Source organism: Marmota marmota, unplaced genomic scaffold (assembly GCF_001458135.2).
Source record: "Marmota marmota marmota unplaced genomic scaffold, marMar, whole genome shotgun sequence".
In the NCBI taxonomy this organism is placed as follows: Eukaryota; Metazoa; Chordata; class Mammalia; order Rodentia; family Sciuridae; genus Marmota; species Marmota marmota.
In genome coordinates, this window is record NW_025999842.1 from 18,971,519 (window position 1) to 18,993,084 (window position 21,566).

The following is a 21,566-nucleotide window of genomic DNA, read 5'->3' on the forward strand; positions in this document are numbered from 1 at the left end:
CTATGAAAAAATATTGGGAAGAGGATGGATCAAAAAAGAAGCTCTGTTTATGCGGGTTTTTTTTTAAGAAAAACATAATCTTTTTTTAGTCTTAGTTATAATAAATGTTGAAAAATGTATCCTTGTACACAGATAAAATAAGACAAATCATTTTATAATTTTATTAAGCCTATCTAATGAATCATGTCACTGCATTATCTGAAAAAAAAAAGGATATGAAAAAAAATCTGTGATTCATTCTGAAAACATTTAGAGATAAATTTGAGGTTCCAAGTCACGGAACATATCTGTAAAGTTTATTATAACTCTAAAGTTGCCAGTTTAAATTGGCTTCTTCCCTAAGATGGGAGTGTGTAAATTGCATAGAAGTGCAGAAAGGGTCATTGATTCTCACCAAAAATGAGCTCAATTTCAAAGAAACTAGTTCAAAACTTGAATTATTCTATCTAATAGAAGTTACCTACCACAAAAAGATAGTGTGAAGTGTGACAATTGCAGGTCATGTGCACTTTCTGTCAAAATACTTCTCAGATTCTTACTGCTAAATAGCCATTTTTGGTCTCCTCCGTGTTCCTGTACTAAGCAAGAACTGTGTTTCTGTGCTTCAAAAGTAAAAAAGTTAAAAAAAAATGTCACAAATGTTTTCAGGTCAGCACATTAAATTGATTTTTAAAATTCTCCTTTACTTTTTTGGTATAAGCTATCACCAAATGCACTAACTTATTTATATAATTCATATTTAATGAATATTAAATCCATCCATTTTATGAGTTCAAATAGATATTCTTTATATAGTAAGTAAGCATATACACATATAGAATAGATCTTTATGGAAAACAGCTTTGGAAATTAAAAAAAAAACAATAGAAATATTGAAAGGGTTGCTTCCAAGAAATTAAAGCACCTGTTTTTACAAATTGCCATGGTTTCATAAAAGAATAAACAGGAATTTTGGGGGGGTAAAAAGGTAGTCTAATCTATTTTACCAGCTATTGAAACATATTATGAATCTACCATAAAGAAAACAGCTTGGTATTCTGATTGCTGTTCTTGTGGAATGTCTTTATTTTGTATTTGGGATCTCTGTGAAATATCAAAAGTTGCAATTCATCAAACTCCCTAGGTGCCAACCAGAACAATTCCTACAAGGTTCAGCAGCAAGATAATTGGACATCATCTGCCAGGGTATGATGGTCAGAATGTATTCTTCCTGACAGCTAGCTAGCCCTCCCTCACTTCATGTAATTAAAACAATTGCATCCATCCCATTTACCCCTAAAATCTTTATGTTAGGTAATGCAGTGAGTTGATTTGTTAGGTACCAACAAGCAGCAGACTGTCATAATCAAAAACATTTATTCCATACCAAGCTCTTTCATCTGCATGCCTTTGCACATTCTGTTTCTTCTGTCTAGAACATGCTCACAAAACCCCCATCCTTCCTCCCACCCTGTGCTTATTCTTGTCTACTCATTTCTTGAATCTCTTTAAAATAATGCAATATTTATTCCATCATGTGAATTGACTTAATTTTACATTTTTTAGTCTTAATGCAGACATGTCTTTCTCCAAAGGTTTTTCTGTCTCTCAAACATTTTATTAATTAGTTGTGTTAGCCATAGTCCTTATCGCTAGACAATTTAACAGCCATTTGTTTCTCTATATCCCTTGCAAGACTGTAAATTGATAAGACAAACACTAACCATGTCTTAGCTAAGGATACATTTTCAGCACCTTAGACCCTTGCCCACCAAAGTTGCAAACCTGTAGTGCATATTTATCTTCTTTGGGAATGTAATATCATTAAAAATTATGCTTCATACTAAGAGTCCTTACAAAACAAACAGAATATGCCACAGACCTGTCTTCAAATCCATCCACTTTTTTCTGTTTCCAAAATCAAAACTGGTCCCCATCACCTCCCACATGGACTCTAAGGAACCTACTCATTAGCATTCCCCCTTTCCATCATCCTGCCAACCTTTACGTTTTAAGTTGTACATTGTGTCATTCTATCATTCACCTGTTTAAACCCTTCATTAGCTGTTCACAGAACTTAGGACAAAATACCAAGTCCCAAACATTACTCACAAATTGCAGCATATCTGATCCCTGCCACCTGTAGAGCTCTGTATCTCTCTTCCATACTTTATGTTCACCCTGTGTATTACAAGTTCAAAAGCTGTTCCTTTCCTCACTGGGAATTCTGCCCCCTCACCACCACTAACACAACCATGCTTCACTCAGACAACACACCAAGAGGCCTCAGAAACCATCCTGGTGCCAACATGAAAACAGCCTCACCTGTCTTTTTTTTTTTTTAATCAAACAACACATTTTTCCTTTAAACCAATGTTTCCTACTTTGGAACTTTCTAAAACAATTTTCCAATTATAACTTACCCAATTACAATTTTGTAATTGTATTTTCTTAGGAAACTGCAAGCTCGTAAGGGAAGGAAGCACACTTACTCTCCTTACCACTCTATGCACAGGACTTAGCTTGGTACCTATCTTGTAGTAAGTTTTTGACATAGACTTAGATTGAGTGAGTAACAAAGGTGGCCAATGCAGGAGGAGCTCAAGAGAGACAGTAGTCTTTGAAAGTCAGCCCTCTCTTACCAGAGGAGCTATACTCTTTGAGCAGCACTGCAAAAGATGTGGTAAGATTTAGAAGAGTGAATTTCCAGACATTAAGATTTTATGAAACACTATTTTTGTTTTCACGGACACTTATGGAATATTGCCAGCGCTAATATTTCTAAGTAATGCTATTAAAACCAAAAATAATTCCACTCAGAATGGCCATAATTTTATATTTAGAAGGATACACTTTAACACTTAAAAAAATAAAACAAATCCCAAAATAAAGAATAATTCTTTAAACTGGATGAATTTAACCTTATGAGAAATAAGTTAGTGTGTGTGTGTGTGTGTGTGTGTGTGTCTGTGTGTTTCCTCAGTTTCTTTCAGAAAATTTCATCAAGGTTTGACACCAATCCACAGGCCCTTAGTAACCACTGACCTGAATGGAAGGTGGAGATACAGAAGGAATTTCGGACTGAGGCAGATCCAAGGCCTCAGGAATGCTCTAGGCACACTGCGGACACAATAAATTGACAGCCAGAGTGCAGCTTTCATAGAAGAGAGGAAATGCTAATAGACTTTAGGAGCAAAATACCCGGACAGTTTAACAAAAATGCTTCCTCTAATTATGCTTGGTTCACAGGTAGGAATACCAGTGTTTCTCACAGGAAGAGAACCAAGCATAATTAGCACTCAGCTGTTCATCAAGAATGTGTGCAGACTCCTGTGTGCCTGTGTTGTGCCATATACGGGATAAGAGTAGGGAGAGAGTAGAAAAAACACCTGCTGTGTTTCCTCCACAGCACTATCTGGGAGGGGAAAAATGTCCTGAAATAGCATGCACTGGATTCAATAGTATCAGAGAAGTTGGGACCACAAAGAGCATCTTCAAGTTTATGCTTTCAGAGAGGAAAATGAAGCCTATAAAACAGCAAGTGGGAATCACCCCAGTTCTCTGCCCCTCTTGTACACATGCAGCCACTCCTGCCCACCCTCAGCCTCCAGTGGGATTGCATAGAAAACAAGAGAAAGGAAAAGCCAGCTGGGCAGAGCCCTGGAGTGATCATTGACTCTTATTATTGTCCCTGCTCCAATCCAAGCCCTGCAGTAGCAGAATGTAGAATCATCCAAGGCAGCTTCACCTCCTTCAAACTACTAGACAAGCCTCAAAGTCACTTCCAAATGCAAGAGTGATTATCACATCGCTTCATCATTACACAAAAGAGGGATTATACTAGATGCTACCTACTCCTACTTATTAAGAATTTGAGGGGGAATGGGGTTATGGCTCAGCAGTAGAGCACTCGCCTCTCACATGCAAGGCCCTGGGTTCGATCCTCAGTACCACATTAATAAATAAATAAATAAAATTATTGGGGCCAACTACAACTACAAAAGATAAATATTAAAAAAAAGAAAAAGAATTTGAGGGCTGGGGTTGTGGCTCAGAGGTAGAGCGCTCACCTAGCATGCATGAGGCACTGGGTTTGGATCCTCAGCACCACATAAAGTAAAATAAAGACATTGTGTCCACCTATAACTAAAAAATAAATATTAAAAATAAAATAATTTGAAAATAATCCAGGTATAGTCCTGGAGGCTGAGGCAGGAGAATGGCAAGTTCAAGGCCAGCCTCAGCAATTTAGGGAGACCCTGTTGAAAAATTAAAAAATAAAACAGACTGGGGATGTAACTCAGTGGTAGAGGAGCACCCCTGAGTTCAATCCCGAGCACTCACCCCCTCTTTCCCCCAGAAAAGAATTTGAAACAAAGAAGGGGGAAATGAGTTGGAAATAAGATCATCAATCAAACCTGAAGACCAGATTAAAATTTGAGTTGATCATCCTATGCTGTTCAACTGATTACTGTTCACCATTAATTTTATTACTCTTGAATGATTTACCACATCTGGAACTTCTCTTTTCCAGAGAAATCATCTTTTAGCCTAGCAGATCCACAATGCAAAATAAAGATATACCTCACTTGACCCTAAATCAATTATATTTTAAATGCACTTTCTGAGATTTCCACTTAAAAGAACTCTTGAACATGCCAAGGAAATGGGAGAGTGTGTTGCTGTTTGTTTGTTTTAAATGTACATGGTGGGTTATGGCTGCTGAGAGGCAAAGCAGGTGATTCTAGAGTCTGTCATGATGCTGTGTTGGGAAAACCATTCTCCAAGGAATGGTTCTCTGGACACTTTCCTATGCATAGGTCATCCCAGCACTAGGTAGTGGGTCTTTTTGTAAGATGGAGTCCTTTGTGATGTGCATTGTCACCTCTCAGTTCATTTTTTGACTCCATTCAGAATTTGGAAGTTTGAGTGTTCTTTACCCAGCGTAGACCTCTTTCATTTTGACTGTCAGGCTTGTTTTCTTGTTCTTTGCTTCAACACTCTCTTTGATATAAAAGTAGCCTCATTTTGAACACATGAAAATTAATACCACTGCAAAGCACTTGCTTCGAAGAAGCCATCATAAAAATGCAATGTCTTGATTACCTGTTGGATTTGTTCGCTAGTTTTTCTGTGTCTCTGAAAATGCTATTTCAATAATGCAACCCCAGACATCTTAGATTTATACATCTTTTTATGTTGGAACTTCAAAACCAACTTCTCATTCCATAGGCACCTAAGGGAGCAACTATTACTGAGTCTGTCCTGATTCCAACTTTGTTTCACAATTATGCTAGTTCTGATTGACTTCCATCTTCTAATATGAAGCAGTAACAAATAGTATAAAATATTCCAAAAGGTTTTCCACAATCATTGAGGGGGAAAAAACTATAAAATTTAAATGTCCATTCCTTGGAGAATGGTTGAATAAATAGCACATCCATGCTGTGAAATATTACGTCTGTAGCTATCATTAAAAAGTGTGAGTTGAGTCTCTACTAACCAAGGAAGATATTCATGACATGTCACTTTTAGGTTAAATAAAACCAAGTTTCATATAAATGTGTACAATATGGCATCAGTTTTAGAGAGAGCAAAAATATGTGTAGATAGGTTTGTCCATGCTGGTATACACCTGCAGAGAAGTCTGGGAAACCAAGCATTTATACACCTGACCTCATTGAACTACAGAAGGAGGATGGCTGATAACTGCCTCATTATATACCTCAGTACTGTTTCTCTTGCTACTATTGATATATATATTACTTTCAATTATAAAATAACAAAGTGAATACAATTTAAAGGAAAACAGTTATCTTATATTTTGAATCTATTATAAAATCTCCAAACATGAGAGTTTGGCTGCTTTAGAAATATGAATTTTGATCGCTCTATTGGTAACATACCAAATATCACACTTATGGAGGCAACCTAAAATTTTATGCCAATTCTTATTTTGAACATTCTTGGAGAGGACTGAATACTGCGGCTTTCAATGCAAAGGAAGGAATTTGGTACCACCAAGCATTTCCTAGCTCAGCTACTTTTCTCCATGGACAGGAAAAATCAGAAACTTGTAAATCATAACTGGGATGCTTAAAGAAAATTTCTGTTCTTGGTTTTCTCTGCCAATTATCTGTCCATTGACAAAGAATTAAAAAATAGTATAAGTGATGTGACATTTTAGGAGCAAGAAAAATAACAGACAAGGCAGTAGTGGGCTGGCAGGTGCACCGCTATTTCACACCTTTACCATCTTGTCATGACATCAAGCTATGACACCTGGTTTCACCTCAATTATGACTCTTCTCTCTCTGTTGCTTTCTGATTTCTAAATATTACTCTGTGAAGCTTCTACCTCTTCTGCCTTATGATCTATTCCTCACCACCCTTTCAATGCCCCATGCTTCCCCCTTTCACATGGGCTCAGATGTCCAGCTATTTCACTTCCTCCCTCACTGAATTACAAACATTTACAAAGATCAAAAATTGTCTTCTAGATTTTTTCAGCGATGAAGTGAGGCATTATACAGTTTTAAAATTACACCCCCCTAGAGTTCTGAGATTTCGGTGGTCTTCCAACACTATAAATCCAGCCACCAGTTTCTTCAGGATTGCAACTAATTTCAGACAGGCACTGAATTAAAGGAATGCACATTTACTAATAATCAAGTTGAATGAAACCCTCACTTATGCAATATCTACTCTTTTTATATATTAATGTCCCCTTGCCCTATTCTAGAAAACCCCTTCAATCTTTTCAGGCCAGCATGCTCATAGGTGACTCATCTGTATGCAAAATCTTTTACAACATCATTGACACGTGACTCAGACTTCATTCAGATACACTCTGCTGAACCATCATCACTCACCCAGTCCTTTGTTCTACCCTCCTTTCCTTCATCCCTTCAGTTTCCTCCCATAATGCAATCTCTCACGAAGGTCTCTGTTTCTTTCCATGCCTTCCGAGGCAGCACAGCACTATCTTTGTCTCAGAATCAATGCTCCTTCAACAGGTTTAGGGTTCTGGGTGGAAAACAAAGCCTTGAAGTTGCATGGCAGCAATCCTTCCCACACAGAAAGAGCTGTGTCTATAAGAAAGGCACTAAGGCCAAACCAGTGAATTTTAATTTAATTTACATGACTGGGGTGTGAGAAAAGGCTGCAGTATGATGTCATGTCACCTTTACAAAAAAAAAAAAAAAATCCCTTCCAAATATTTGCAAATATCTACGTAAACCTATGGATTACTTTTTCTAAAAATTTTCAAACATTTTATATAAAGTCATCCCCAAAGCAGTAAGCAAATGATAATCTAATTATTCAGGAGATTCTTAGTAGTGTTGGAGAGGCAAACAGGAGGAACTGCTGAGCTGAGGAGACCTTAGTGGATGCTTGTGGAATGTGGTGAGCTGGCAGTCAACACCTTCTCTACAACCCTTTGCCCCTCTGCTGTGCCCAATTCACTCACCCACCTCACCTTGGGGCAACACTGGCCAAAGTCCTGAGACAGAGAACTGGGGAAGCCACAGTCCTTGCCCCTGGGGTGTTCCTGATATCACTGGTAGATGGATCAAAGAATTCCCCTCCTTGACCTCTGGCTCAATTATTAAACACATAAAAAATAAGATCTGGCATCCTGGTTTCTTTTAACAACAAGAAAGTACTTTTTTTCTTCTGAATACCTATGTTATTGAGGCACAAAGAATCACTAATCTACAATTTGAATAGAGGTACTCTTATTATCAGCTATTTTTAATTCAAGAGTTATTTTATTTTCATTCATTTTACTTTCATTCATCAGGGGATCATATATACATATAAACAAGAATATTTAAAAAAAAAGTCTTCATGGGGTAATTATTCACCTGAGTCATGATGAAAAGATGCTATCATGTGGGCATGACAATCTTCTATAATACAGATGCAGAAAGGAGAAGTCTTGGGGGGAAAATGTATTTTTTTCCATTTGGGTGAATGGCTCCTGGGTATGTGGGCCAGGCTTGGCCAATTAGAGGCTATTCATTAAGACCCAAAAAAGTGTTGCCTGGGTAGCAGATTAATAATGGCACAGACCCCCTTTCAGATTTCATGACAGGGCCTATTCTTTGCCAAATGTATCACATTTGAGAGTTTGTAGCCTATTAAATGTATTCATTAGGAAAAAAAATTATAATTTCTCCAGTTTTAGGGATTATTCCTTTGAAATTCACTGCATTTCCAATAAACTCTAATCCCCCAATAATTTTAGAATATCAAATAATAGTTAAAATTCACCAAATGGTGAGTCTTTAGAAAAGTTGGATATTCATAGGTTAGCAAACAATTTGATAAATTTGAAATGCTGGTCACAGTTCTGGCCATAATTTATACTCTCCTACCTCGAGAATACCCCTTCTTTCATGCCTTCTGTCTTCCCTTTGACAAAAACAGGGAGAAATTTTTAGTTAATACAAGGGTGAAGCTGGAATTGAGTTTGGGTCTCTGTTCCAACTTTTCATTTCTTTCTTTTTTTCTCCCTCTTCTTGCTTCCTCCCTGGGCTTTCTCTCCTCTCTTTGTCTCTTCTCTCCAAGTAGTTATCATGGCTATGAAGTGTACGCTGGCTCTGTAATCTGTCAAAGGTGGTTCCTAACACCAGGAAAAAGGCAACAAGAGGAAAGCATGCCTTCTCACCCACCAGGAGCCAGCGGCCCCATTAGGGGGACACACACAATGTCTTCCACACTCTCATTCTTTCACTCTACAAGTATTTATTGAGCACTTGCTATACTCAGATCTGTGCTAGGTGATAAAAAAAAGAAAGAGTTCCCTCTAACAACAGCCCCAATAAAGGAACACATCTATCACAACAAACTGCAATCATCACCATAGTTTTCATAGATCAGGAATGCTATGGAAGTCCAGATGAAAAGAGACTCCAAACTGAAGGGATCAGATGCCAAATAGAAACACATATGGGAAAATGGAGTCCTAACTCCACAAATACTGAAATCTGCTCTACATAAATCTGAATAACTGTGATGTTACTTCTTTGTTATATGCCAAATAGTGTGTGTGTGTGTTTGTGTGTGTGTGTGTGTGTGTATATATATATATATATTCGAGAATATATGTGTGTGTGTACACACACACACACACATTTACACACACATTATTTTTACATAGATAGAGGTTTATTTAGGAAAGTAGATACATATTCAAAGGAGAATTGGGCAATCTCAAAGATATGCCTTTGGAGGGTAAGGTAAAAATATACATTCATGGGAGAATGCAGGCTCTCTCCAGAGGGAGGGACAGCCAGCCAACATATTTTTGTGGTTGGTTTGGAGTTGAGGATAAAGAACTGGAAACAAAAGCTTGTGTGTTCTAACTTTATTTACTTGACTAGGATTGAATATAATAGAAAATTTAAATTGCATCACAAATTTATTATTTGACCCTAAAATGCTGTGATTTTGCTAGATTTTATTTATTTGTCCTTCAAAAATAATATGTATTGGTTTTGAGGACTAGAATTATTGAGAAAGGGGGTACTAGCAATATTTTCAGAAGTCTATGTAGTAAAATGAAACTAAAGGTCTTGTATTTACAATAATTAGAGGACCCAGAAAAGGAACTCAAACTGGAAATATAGGTCATAACACTTTTCTTTTTGTAGGAAGACAACTAAGTTAAATGACACATTCTTGAATATCACCAGACCTTTATACACTGGACCTGTGGGGAGATCACCAGATACTTCATTCTTGATGTAAAAATAAGGCTTTTATTTTCTTTTGTTGTAATTCTGACAAAGCGTCCTTCCAATATTTTTTAAAAGAGTCCTTGTGTAGTTTTCAATCTAATTACTTACCTAGTGAAAATTGGAAGGGATTCAGACTGGAAGAAGTCCATTTTAAAGTAATTGTTCTGGTGTTTAGCACATCCTAATATTTGTCATTTGGTGCTCTTGCTTTGTAGTCAAAGGGTTTGGGTATGATGCCCTATTTAAAAAAAAAAAAAAAAAACCTGGGTATTGTGTAATACAGCACCATTTCATTGTAATGCAGAATGCATAGCTTCAAGTGTTTTCAACACTCTCCAGCCAGTCCCTTTCACACCAAAAATAGACATAGGGCCAATGTGAATGCATGTGTTTTTTTTCCCCTAGCTCCTCTAATCTTGCAGCTGACATCTTAGCAAACAATTAAGCATTCAAGAAAGTTCGCAAGATTTAAAGCCAAACTGCCAGACACTCCCAACTGATAATCTCAAAGTCACATATTTTGCCAAAAATTGAATTGACAAAATATGGTCACTTTAAAGGAGCAATCTCAATCATTATTCAGAGGCAGAACCACCTGGATCAATCCAGCCTGACTGTTTAATTTATTCAAATTTCTTGTTGTTGTTGCTATTAATATTCCTAGAAGCAAAGACATTCTGGGGAGCCTTAATAGGGTTTCATCTGAAATCCTTGTCATTTATAAAACATTATATATTTATTTTAAAGAGATTTATAAAATCCACAGTGAATCCCCACACATCCTTCTTTATGAGGTTATAGGGAAGAACATTATATATTAGAGGTTGCTCTTCTAGTTCTAGAATTTTCCATTCCTAAAGGGGGAATAAAGAGATTGTCACCAAATCCCAGTTTAGGAAAATGTAAAAACATTATTTCCCTGATGTTTTCTTCATGGTCATAACGTTTCTGAAGAGTGTTACACAGAAGTGCTTTTCTGAACCAAAACTTGGCAGCCCTCAGCACCCCAGGTTGTACACCCATATATTGGCCCACGTGGTCCTAAAAGTCATTGATAAGAATCTGTGGGGTACAGCTCTTCCTGAAATTTATCTCAGGTGATAAGTTAACTGACAATTCTCATCTCTGCAACACTCAAATGCATTACATACCCCACCTCTGCCCTCGGTCATTTACCATTGCCTATGACTATGTCAAAATCAACCAGACAGTCCACCACGGCTGATAATTCTTCAGTAGCTCACCACTGCTGACTATTCTCCAGTAGCTCCTCAGCCCCTTGCTTAAAAGTAAAATTCACTATTTAGGAATTGCCTCCAGTTTCCCTGCATAAGCCAAACAGATTTACTCAGTATCAAAATTGTAATAGGCATATGAAGCACTCTCTAGATGACATTGTGGACATTTGTGCATCTGTGTACAAAGTATCTACAATGAACATTTTCATTGCTTTTGCCATCTCAAACATACCTTTGCTCCTTTGCACACTCAGGCCCTCTTTCCCATCCTTCAGATCTGAGGATATTGTCTAGAAAGTTCTCATCTACCCAAATCCTTGATATCATCTCCTCAGAATTTCAACCGCATGTTACCTTAAATACCAATTACCCTTTAAACACAATATTTTTTTCCAACTAAATTGGAAGGCAGGACAAAGATCTATAGGCACTTTGTATTACTTTTCTTGGAAAAGCATATTTTCTTGGAATTTCAGAGAACTTTATTAATGGTATTTTCTAAAAGCTATATCCTGAGTGGCAAAACAAATACATGGACTCAAAACTGAGGATTTTGTAGAGACCCTAAAATATTCAGATACAAATTGTTACCAAACCATTTGACATGTGACATGAGGAAAGCTACTTCCTGGGTCCTCATCTTCTGGAGTATGTGGTCCTAGGATACTGTCAATATGAAGTGATCATCATTCTTCAACCCTGAGTCCCTCTTTCTGTGATCTTGAGAAAGTTAGCTTTTGTAACTTTTTTTTCCAATTTGCCCTTTTGGGGCAAAGGGGATTAAAATGTATCTTTCCTGGAACTGTGGTGACACATTAAGGTTTGGAGAAATATTCAAGTAATAAAAATCAGGCTAATAAAATGCTCATTGTTATTTTCAGAAGATATGTCAGCAGAAAGAAGATTGACTTATTCTTGTCAGATTGATTTTACTCTGTGACTACTTGTCTACCAAAATTCAGTGTTCTCAATCTTTTCAAGTGAGTCTGAATCTGTCAGTTGCCTAGTTCTCCCTCACATTATCACGGAGAGAGTCTGTTACAGGCGATCTAGCTGCTGCCAATTCATTAAAAGATTTTATCTTTTTAAATCATTCTCTGCATTCTGCATGTAACAATTTATTTGTTTTTTTTTTTTCACAGAATACTTGCAGAGCTCTAATGGCATTAGGTACCCGACATTCAATAGGTTGGATGGCACTTGGTGGCACTGGCCTCTGAGTATTCAATGAGAATACTGTTTGGTTCTTTTTCATTTTAATTGCTGGAATGGCTGTGGATATAAGTTGCTCCACACAAAAGGGTGACAAATAATGATGAAAGACACCAGAGTGCTCTCATGTGTGGCTTCGTCAAGAAGGAGAAAAGAGATTATTGCAGCTGAACTGATCACATGGAATGTGCTGGGCCTTCCTTTACCCCCCCCAACCCCACCCCCATCACCACACCAAGTCCCTCTACTAAAACGCAGTTCTTAGAGTCTAGGAATGATCCAGTTGAATAACACACAAAAATTGATCCTATTAACAATGATCTTTAGAATGTCCAAGGACATAACACTGCCTTTGTTAGGTTCCAACATAAGCATTCTCAAATCCTTAAAGGAGCAAATTGTTTCTGGTTCTGTCGTTTTCTTCCTAGGGAACTGTTGCCTCAAAACAGACCTTCTTTGGCAGGTGGGGGCGAGGAGCCGCACAAGCCTTCAGTTAAAACAATGCTCTCCACAGGCCTTCCCAGCAACTGAGACGTCACTTGTATTTTTTAATTAACATTTTAATCCTTTAAAATCATTTAATACTAGGCAAATATGTTAATGCTGCAAAATCAATGCTAAGAAAAGTGTCAGAAGAGATAATAGGTAAAATTAATTATTTTATGATCTACCAGGTTTTCAATTGTTCTTTTGTTTAAAAAAAAAAGAAAAAAAGAAAAAAAAACTTCCATTATCCTCATAGAGTATTAGTGATCTTGAAGGAAAGAATGAATCCATGTCCCAAATTACCGAACATTTATGTGCCTAATAGTCTGGATTTTCCATCCCCTTTTCCAGTGGCAAAGTAGCTTTTATGTTCAGCATCACTGAGGAAACCTGGACTTCTTCCTCCCCTGCTGGGGTTGCTGCTTTCCTCTTCTCCTGTTCCCTCTATTTTGGGGGGACTGACCTCTGATCCTTCAAAGGCAGTTTTCTAGTTATCTGCACCCCATTCCCTCCCCAAGCTTCTTGACACAGTGACCCCCACTCTCTGCAGCCATCCTCAGGTGCTGGTGTCTGTAGCCCTAACTGCTGGACTTTGCCTCAAAGTGTCCCTGGTAGTTTTCTTCTTTAAGCCATTAGAAACAGCCTATAAAAGACTCTAACTCATAATAGGATAAACTGTGTGCATAATTGTGCAATCACTTCAGGAAGGGAATACTGCTGTTTTGTATCATTTTTAGACCTTTCAAAACAAAATCTCCCCCACACCCTCCTCCCCCACTTCCCTCCTTCCTTCATGCCTAATCAAGCTATTACTTATTACTTGTATACATTTTCATCACATGGGATGCCTAACACACACACACACAAAAAAAAAACTTATGCTTTATAGTTATAACATACTATATTACTGGTCATTACAGAATCTAGAAAAAAAAAATCACATATAGCGGTTTTGAACTTTTCTCAATAGCCACCTTATTCAACAACAATAGTGATAATTCTACATTAAAAGAATGTCTATAATTGGGCCTTGGACACATGTTAATAAATGAGGAATAGTTTTATGTTTTTTCTACAGGAGAACCGATCAGCTCCATCAGGGAATCAGAGTCCGAGAAATGTTTCCTTCACTAAATTCTACTCACTCTGTGTTGCTGTTTTAAATCCTTCAAAATTTAGGCAGAAAGGTGGGCTCTCTACACTCCTCTCCAAGCTAAATTCTGAGAATAGGAATAACAATGAGCCTTAACCATGTACTTTAACCCCAAAGCCCTTTGTACAGCAATATGGTTTTCTGTAGAAGGTTCCAGCAGTGGGGGAGGACTCAGGTCTGTGTAGAGATGAAGTCCCCAGTGGCAGACAAATGAGGTTTAGTATCTTAAGGCTTCAGGAATTAAAAAAAAAAAAAAAAGGATGGAGGGTAGATAATGAAGACAAATCTGGTTAGAATTGAGAAGGGTGCTCTCAGATCTAAGAAAGCACCTTCCCATCACCCCAACTCCGCCTGTGCTGTAAGATATACAAAAGCCCTCAGACAGAAGCCCCTATTTACCCTGAATGGCAATAGTTCATTTCTGGGATAGCTAGTTTCAGAGTTTCCAATCATCTACTATAAACAATATTTCATGAGTGAAAAACACATACATATGATTGCTGATAATGAGTTAGTTAGATTTCTTTGTGGCTTTTGTAATATATTCAGTCAAAGAGAAAAGTTAAAAACATAAATCAGGGATTTGGTTTTGTTAATCAGACTTTCCCAGTTTTCAGATTCTAAAATAGGAAATATGAAAAGATTTTTGTACACTGCAAAAAACTGAAACAATGTAAGAGGTAACCAGCAGATGGTTTCAAACTTTCCTATTGCTTTGGTCATGCAATTGTCTTTTCATAAAAGAAGATCTGGTTTGCTATTAGTGTTGTTGTGGTTTAAACAGGATCTTTCAACACACTAGTGCCTAGTGGAGTCAATAGATCCAACTTCTAGGGAAGATTTCCTTCTCTGTGAATTTCAATTTTCTCTTAAAACAAAACAAACAAAAAAATACTGTTGATCTAAATAGGTCAAAATAATTTATAATAAAAGTGGAAGGGACAAGTTCTTGTTTCCAGGAAAACTTTTTCTGATGCCTCTCAAGAGTCTAGCATTTTATTCTTATGCCCTGTGTACAGTGGGAGGGAAACTGAGAAGTTTGAATGGGAACTGAAAGAACCGTTCTTTGTGCAGCTCACTCTCTCCTGATGTGGTATGTGTTCCAGGAAAGAGGACAGGCACTGAGACTAAACACAAAAATCAAAATGGATTTTACTCCGCCTTCAGTAAACAGCATGGCACAAAAGTCCATTGTGCTATGAGATAACTGCTAAGATGAATGGAGCTGGCTGTCACGGAGGTGATTGTGGGGCCGGTCTCTATTGGATCACAGTCCAGGGCTGAATTCCTTTCTGGTTCATCAGGGTCTGTTGGTACCACAGGAAGTGTCATGATCCTTTTTTTCACTAGGGCCAGATGGTGTCCTTTTTGAGGCCTTACTAATGCCCAGTTTTCCACATGTAAAACTCCTGGGAAAATGACCTAACTCACAGCTGCTTAGTGAGGCTTGAGCAGGTCTTTAGAAAGACTTCTGTCAAGAGCAAGAAGATTGTACCACTAGCAGAGTAAAGGGGGAGGCTGCAGCCAGAAATGTATCAATTACAAACTATTTTAAAACTACTATCATCATTTGAGTTTTGGTTTGCACAATGTCTATCTTCATAGGTAACCACTGAAAGGATATTTCACAAAAGCAACTAATTGCTAGGGTGCTGATTGTTTTCCTAGCAGAAGTTTTACCTTCCTTGAGAGCAGATGGCCTGAATAAGAAGAGAAAATGTGGTCCAGAAGGGTCGGGAAAGGACAAAAAGTGAAAGATTCCCTAGATAGCTGCAAGGAGCCTGGGGAGAGGGGAGGGACCTGGTGTTAAAAAGAGCTGGAAGAAGTGGAAACTTTTGATGTATGTGGGCAGTGTTTACCAGTGAATCGAACGATTCCCAAGGGTGGACGATTGCAGGTGTGATATTTAGAAAGCAAGATGCCTTTTCTATTAACAGAGTTACACTGAGAAGACATTAAAGTGGTTACAGGGGTCAATGAGATTCATATTGAAAGTTACTTCAGGATTTTTCTCCCACCCCAAAAAGCATTAGCAATAATTACATTGGAGATAAAGCAACTTTTAATAGCATCTTACACATTTTTGAGTTAGTTGAGTAGTAACTGGTTCTTGCTTGTTTGTGGGTGTGTTTTGCACTTTGTGGGAGTGTTTTTATCCTGACTATGGTTTTCACCATGTTTAAAGAGCTCTTTCTAGCTATTAATGCTTTCATTAACATTTTATTGAATTAATTCGTGACAATTAACAGATTTTGCCTGTCATGTTTGAATGGTATGTTGATTTTTTTTTAAATCTAAAGCCATGCAAAAAGTGGTTTGTATCTTTGTTGACATTGTTTCAAACCATGGTTCCCCTCCAAAAAATTACAAACAAGTGAAGCATAAGAATAGTTACTATGAAGATCCCTTATATAAAATTATTTTTTTCAATCTATAAAATTTATGCAAATTTGCTTAACTTGTAAGGTCATGAAAATCTTTAACATATTCCTGGAGAGGGAAGGAAAATTAGAATAACACATTTGGCCTATGTTTTCAACCAAGTGCCTAATAATTCTGAAATAAATGTCTCATCATCTCATGTATTTTAAACCACTGTGCAGCAAGTGGCAGGTCAGTGACATGAGAAGGACATAGTATCTTCACAATTTTCATTCTGTGTGAGATTTTTTAATAAAAATACACAAGATTGTGTGTCTTTATTACTCTGACCCTGAAAAAACATCAATATTCATAATTTGTAGATTATCGACTTCACTTTTTGTGATTATTTCACAGAACTTTGCCTGTGTAACTGGTCGTGGTTTGTGCCAGGATGTCTGTTATCATAAAGGTGATATTCCATAGAAATATCTTGGTGAGAGGCTGTCAACTTCAAAAAGTGATTAATATACTGCTTAAAATATTACCAATTTTGTTTACTCTTTAAAATGTCCCTCTCCACTGAGAATTTGGAATTGTACACTTAGGACACTAATTTGAGAAGGTAGCAGAGAAGGAAGTGTATTCTCCTCTGATTAGTAACCAGAAGGATTAGAACAAAGATGGAACAAATTATTAAGGGTATCATTTGTTTATTTGGTTGTCTCTATTTATAAATAATAATAGAAATCAGCAGAAACAGTTTCAAATTAATTCTGCTGATCAGTATTGATTTCCCTTTTGTTTTAGAAAACCTACCCCACTGCTGGAGCCCCACGTCAGCAGAAGAACAGACGGCAGGTATCCTGCACACACATAGGATCCATGTTGCACAGCTAACGAGCTCTGGAGATAGAACCAGGATTTCCTCCACTGGGTCAGTTACATGCAGCCCAGCTTTCAGCAAAAGCTAGCCTTCTGTCTCCTTTCTTTCATGAGCAGGGTTATGTTTTGTTGTGGCACAAAGAAATCCTTCCCTCCCTTGTTCACAAAGCCCCACAGCACTGGCTCTTCTTTATCAACTGCTCTTTTCTTTCTCTGAATGCTATATTTTTTTTATTTACATAAGAATTCTTGTAGATGTTTTATTTACATATGTATTCACTCATTTCAGATGAATGAAAGGAAATGATGAAAACTGAAACCCAAAAGCACAATTTTACAAAGAGTACAAACCATCTCTGAAGCTGTCACTGTGCCAGAAGTAACTCTAATTTTGCTTTTATTTGTTCTAATTATGGACAATTGTCTTAATTGTCTTCCTCTTCATATCTTGGGTACAAATTTAGAGACTTTGCAATGAATTTGCAAGGACAGGTTTGACTTATGTAGCCTTGTTGGGTGTCCACGAGGAGAAACAGAAGGATGCCATTTGAAAACAGGCTCTCTGATAAAGGAGAAACTGTTCAGATAATACAGTGCACCATCAGGGAAAGAACTATGTTGAGCCATGACACAAGGGACCATAACAAATTTTCATGTGAATTTTAAGATGTGACTGGTAAAAAAGCAAAGGATATTCTTTGAAAACTATTTTTAAAAAATTGTTTCAACCACACTTGTGATTTAAATAAATTCTGACTTTCTTCAAGAATATTTATTCAATCTATGGAGAACAAAAGTTCAAATTGTCCAGTTTATAGCAGAAACTAGAACCTCTGTTTTTTTTCATTGTAATAAGTTCTGGAAGTGGGAGGAAGGAACGTCTTGCTGAAGTATTAGTCACTTCTCAAACAAAACACTATCTAAAAAAAAAAAGAGTGTTGTTTTTGTGGTAATATGTGAAATATGCTCCTTTCATTTTAAAACACTATACTAAACAAAGAGAAAATTGCTATCCCTTGAGACTTCCCACATGTTTGAAATTGGTGACATCTCAGAATTTAATCTATAAACTATTGGATTTTTCCAAACAAAATTTTACTCACATTTTTAGAATTAATGAATAAATATTCATTGGATCCTCTATTCTGGCCAGGTAACTAGGATGAGCATGAGCAATATAAAGAAGCCAATATAGGCCCTCTTCCAGAGGATATTTGTGGTATCCTTTGATGATACGCTCATTAGACACAGGCAGTGTATACTGGAAGATGTAGAAGAACGTTTTAGACAGTAGCATCCAAATCACATTACATTTTTCTCCTCTTCTTTAATTTCTTTAAGATGGAATTTAAGTTTGCATTAAACACAGCAGGAGTTCTTCAAATGTTACTGTTATTAAGTTCTAGTTATTATCATTCAACCTGTCATTATAAATATTTTATTTCATTCATTCATAACAATATTCCTGGAAGGCAAGTTTGCTGTCGTTGTTACTCTTCATGTTTAATCTGTTTTTGTGGATTATTTGGATTATCCCAAAATTGTTCTATTAATTAAAATTATAAAACTACTTTTGATTCATTAAACTGCAGATTTGTTATTTCACTCTGGGCTGTGAAGATTCTGGAACCTAGGTCACCTGTTAGTCTTTGGCTCCTGCATTTCTCATTTAACACATTCACTAGCAAGCTAGTTAGAAACGACCAGCTGACCATGCCAGGCACCCGCAGGACATAAGCATCAATTAAGAAAGAAGGGGTTATAAAGCTATGGATTTTCCTGCTGGAAGGAAACTTGGAGGTCATCCAACAATTTCATTCTTCATGAGAGAAAAGTCAAAGGAGAGAAGGAACTTTGTCTTATTCATCTACAGTAGCTGAAGCATAGCAAAATAACACTAGTAGTGGAAATTTTATGCCTGGTATATTGCTAAATATTTTTTGCATACACTGTCTAATTCTTACTGTAAAATCTGAGATGGTTGCTAATTTCGTTATTTTTTCCGTTTAAAAAAAAACTGAGACTTTTAGAAGTTAAGTAACATGCTTAGGTTCTACAGCTAATAAAAGGTAGAACCACAATGAAAATAGGATTCTGAAGCCTAAACTCCCTTTCCCACCCTTTATTATGGTAATTATGTTATTTTTAGTTTTATAAGAGATGCTAGTAAATTGCTGCTTAGTAATATTAAAATTTTCTGATCAATATAGACTCAATAAATGAGAGAAGAGAGGAGAGAGGAAGGGATGGGGAAGGAGGAGATGAAGGTGCAGAAAAGGAAGAAACTTCAGTACTGCAACTTCCCTGATTTCTAATTTGTCTACTCTGCTTTCAGTTCTATATTATAATTTTCTTAAAATCTACTGGACTATTCAATGACTATTCAATATTATTCAATGACTTTTAATTAGTAAGCTTCAAAGATTAAGTAAACAGAATCAGGCCAATAGAATAAAAGTTATTTTCTAATATAAAAAGATTCTTAATATCAATCTAAAAGCATTAACACTCTTACCTCACTAACCACTGGAAAAATCACATTAAGTCTCTGCACTTATATCAACATTACAAACTTTAAAATTCAATAACCTGAATATAGTTTAGAATTCAAATATATTATCTTTTCCACAGTAGGTAAACACTGCATTTTACATAAATTTATTAATTCAAGATATTTAAAGAAAAGCCCATAGGCTTAGATATTTAAGACCTTACTTCTGTGCATGCATCAATGTATTTTGTATTTTTAATATATTTTAAAGTTAATATTTCATTTTCTTTATATTTAATCTATCATACATATAGGAAATATGTATATCATTAATCTAAAAATAAACAAAACACATACGGTTCATCTATAATTTTTCATCATACAAACTGTGTAGTAAATTATACATTAAAACAAAATGTTATTGCAATGGAACATATAGATGAGCACTTCATCATAAATAACATTGGGTTTTCTTCCTCTCAGATATTCTTTTTGTTGTTGTTGTTGTTTTGTTTTTTGTTTTTTGTTTCTTTTTTTAACTAGTTGTTCAAAACATTACAAAGCTCTTGACATATCATATTTCATACATTTGATTCAGCTATTCTTTATAATGTGTTTTGACATCAAATAGATTTCAAATTCATTATCATTGCTATTATGTTTAAATTATGTATGGTTTTAAATACACTATTAATGCTATTATTTAATATTTCATTCTACACCTTGCATTAAGTATCTACTATATGCATGACTGTTTTAGTCAGCTTAACATAGCTGTGACCAAAATACCTGACAAGAACAACTTACAGAAAGAAAAATTTATTTTGGCTTATGGTTTCAGAGATTTAGTCCATGGTGGGCCAACTCCATTACTCTGGGCCCATGACTAGGCAGAACATCATGTTAAGGGAATAATGAAGGAGCCCTGCTCCATTCATGGCATCTAGAGAGCAGACAGAGAGTGGGGAAAAGACTTCTGAGAAGATAAATCATTCCTGGGTATGGCCCCGGTACCTACCTCCTCCAGCCATACCTCACCTGCCTACAGATATAACCCTGTCTATTCAAACTAGGATGGATTGATTAGGTTATAGATACCACAATCTAATCATTTCACCTCTGGAACATTCCTGCAATAATAATAATAATAATAATAATAATAATAATAATAATAAGCTTTGGGGTAAATACTTCATATCTAAATCATAACAATGACCCTGAGCCAGGTATTACTAGATAGTCAAACAAATGCTTTCTCAGAAATGAATGCTAGGCTTCTGTTTTCCTTGGAGGGTTATTTTGAGGTTCTTTAATTTTAAATATTTTGAGTTTATGGGGGTTCAAGGATTTTGTGGCAAATACTAGTGACCAATCCTTTATCATTTGCTTCAGTCCCAGCTTTATCTCAAGCCAGATTTTTTTTTATTGGTTGTTCAAAACATTACAAAGCTCATGATATATCATCTTTCATACATTTGACTCAATTGGGTTATGAACTCCCATTTTTACTCCAAATACAAATTGCAGAATCACATCGGTTACACACTCACATTTTTACATAATGGCATATTAGTGACTGTTGTATTCTGCTACCTTTCCTTTCCCCTACTATCCCCCCTCCCCTCCCCTCCCATCATCCCTCTCTACCTCATCTGCTGTTGTTCAATTCTCTCCCTTGTTTGCCCCCCCTTTCCCCTCACATCCTCTTCTATGTAATTTTGTGTAACATTGAGGGTCTCCTACCATTTCCATATGCTTTCCCTTCTCTCTCCCTTTCTCTCCCTCCACTCGTCTTTGTTTAATGTTAATCTTTTCCTCATGCTCTTCCTCCCTGTTCTGTTCTTAGTTGCTCTCTTTATATCAAAGAAGACATTTGGCATTTGTTTTTTAAGGATTGGCTAGCTTCGCTTAGCATAATCTGCTCTAATGCCATCCATTTCCCTGCAAATTCTATGATTTTGTCATTTTTTATTGCTGCGTAATACTCCATTGTGTATAGATGCCACATTTTTTTT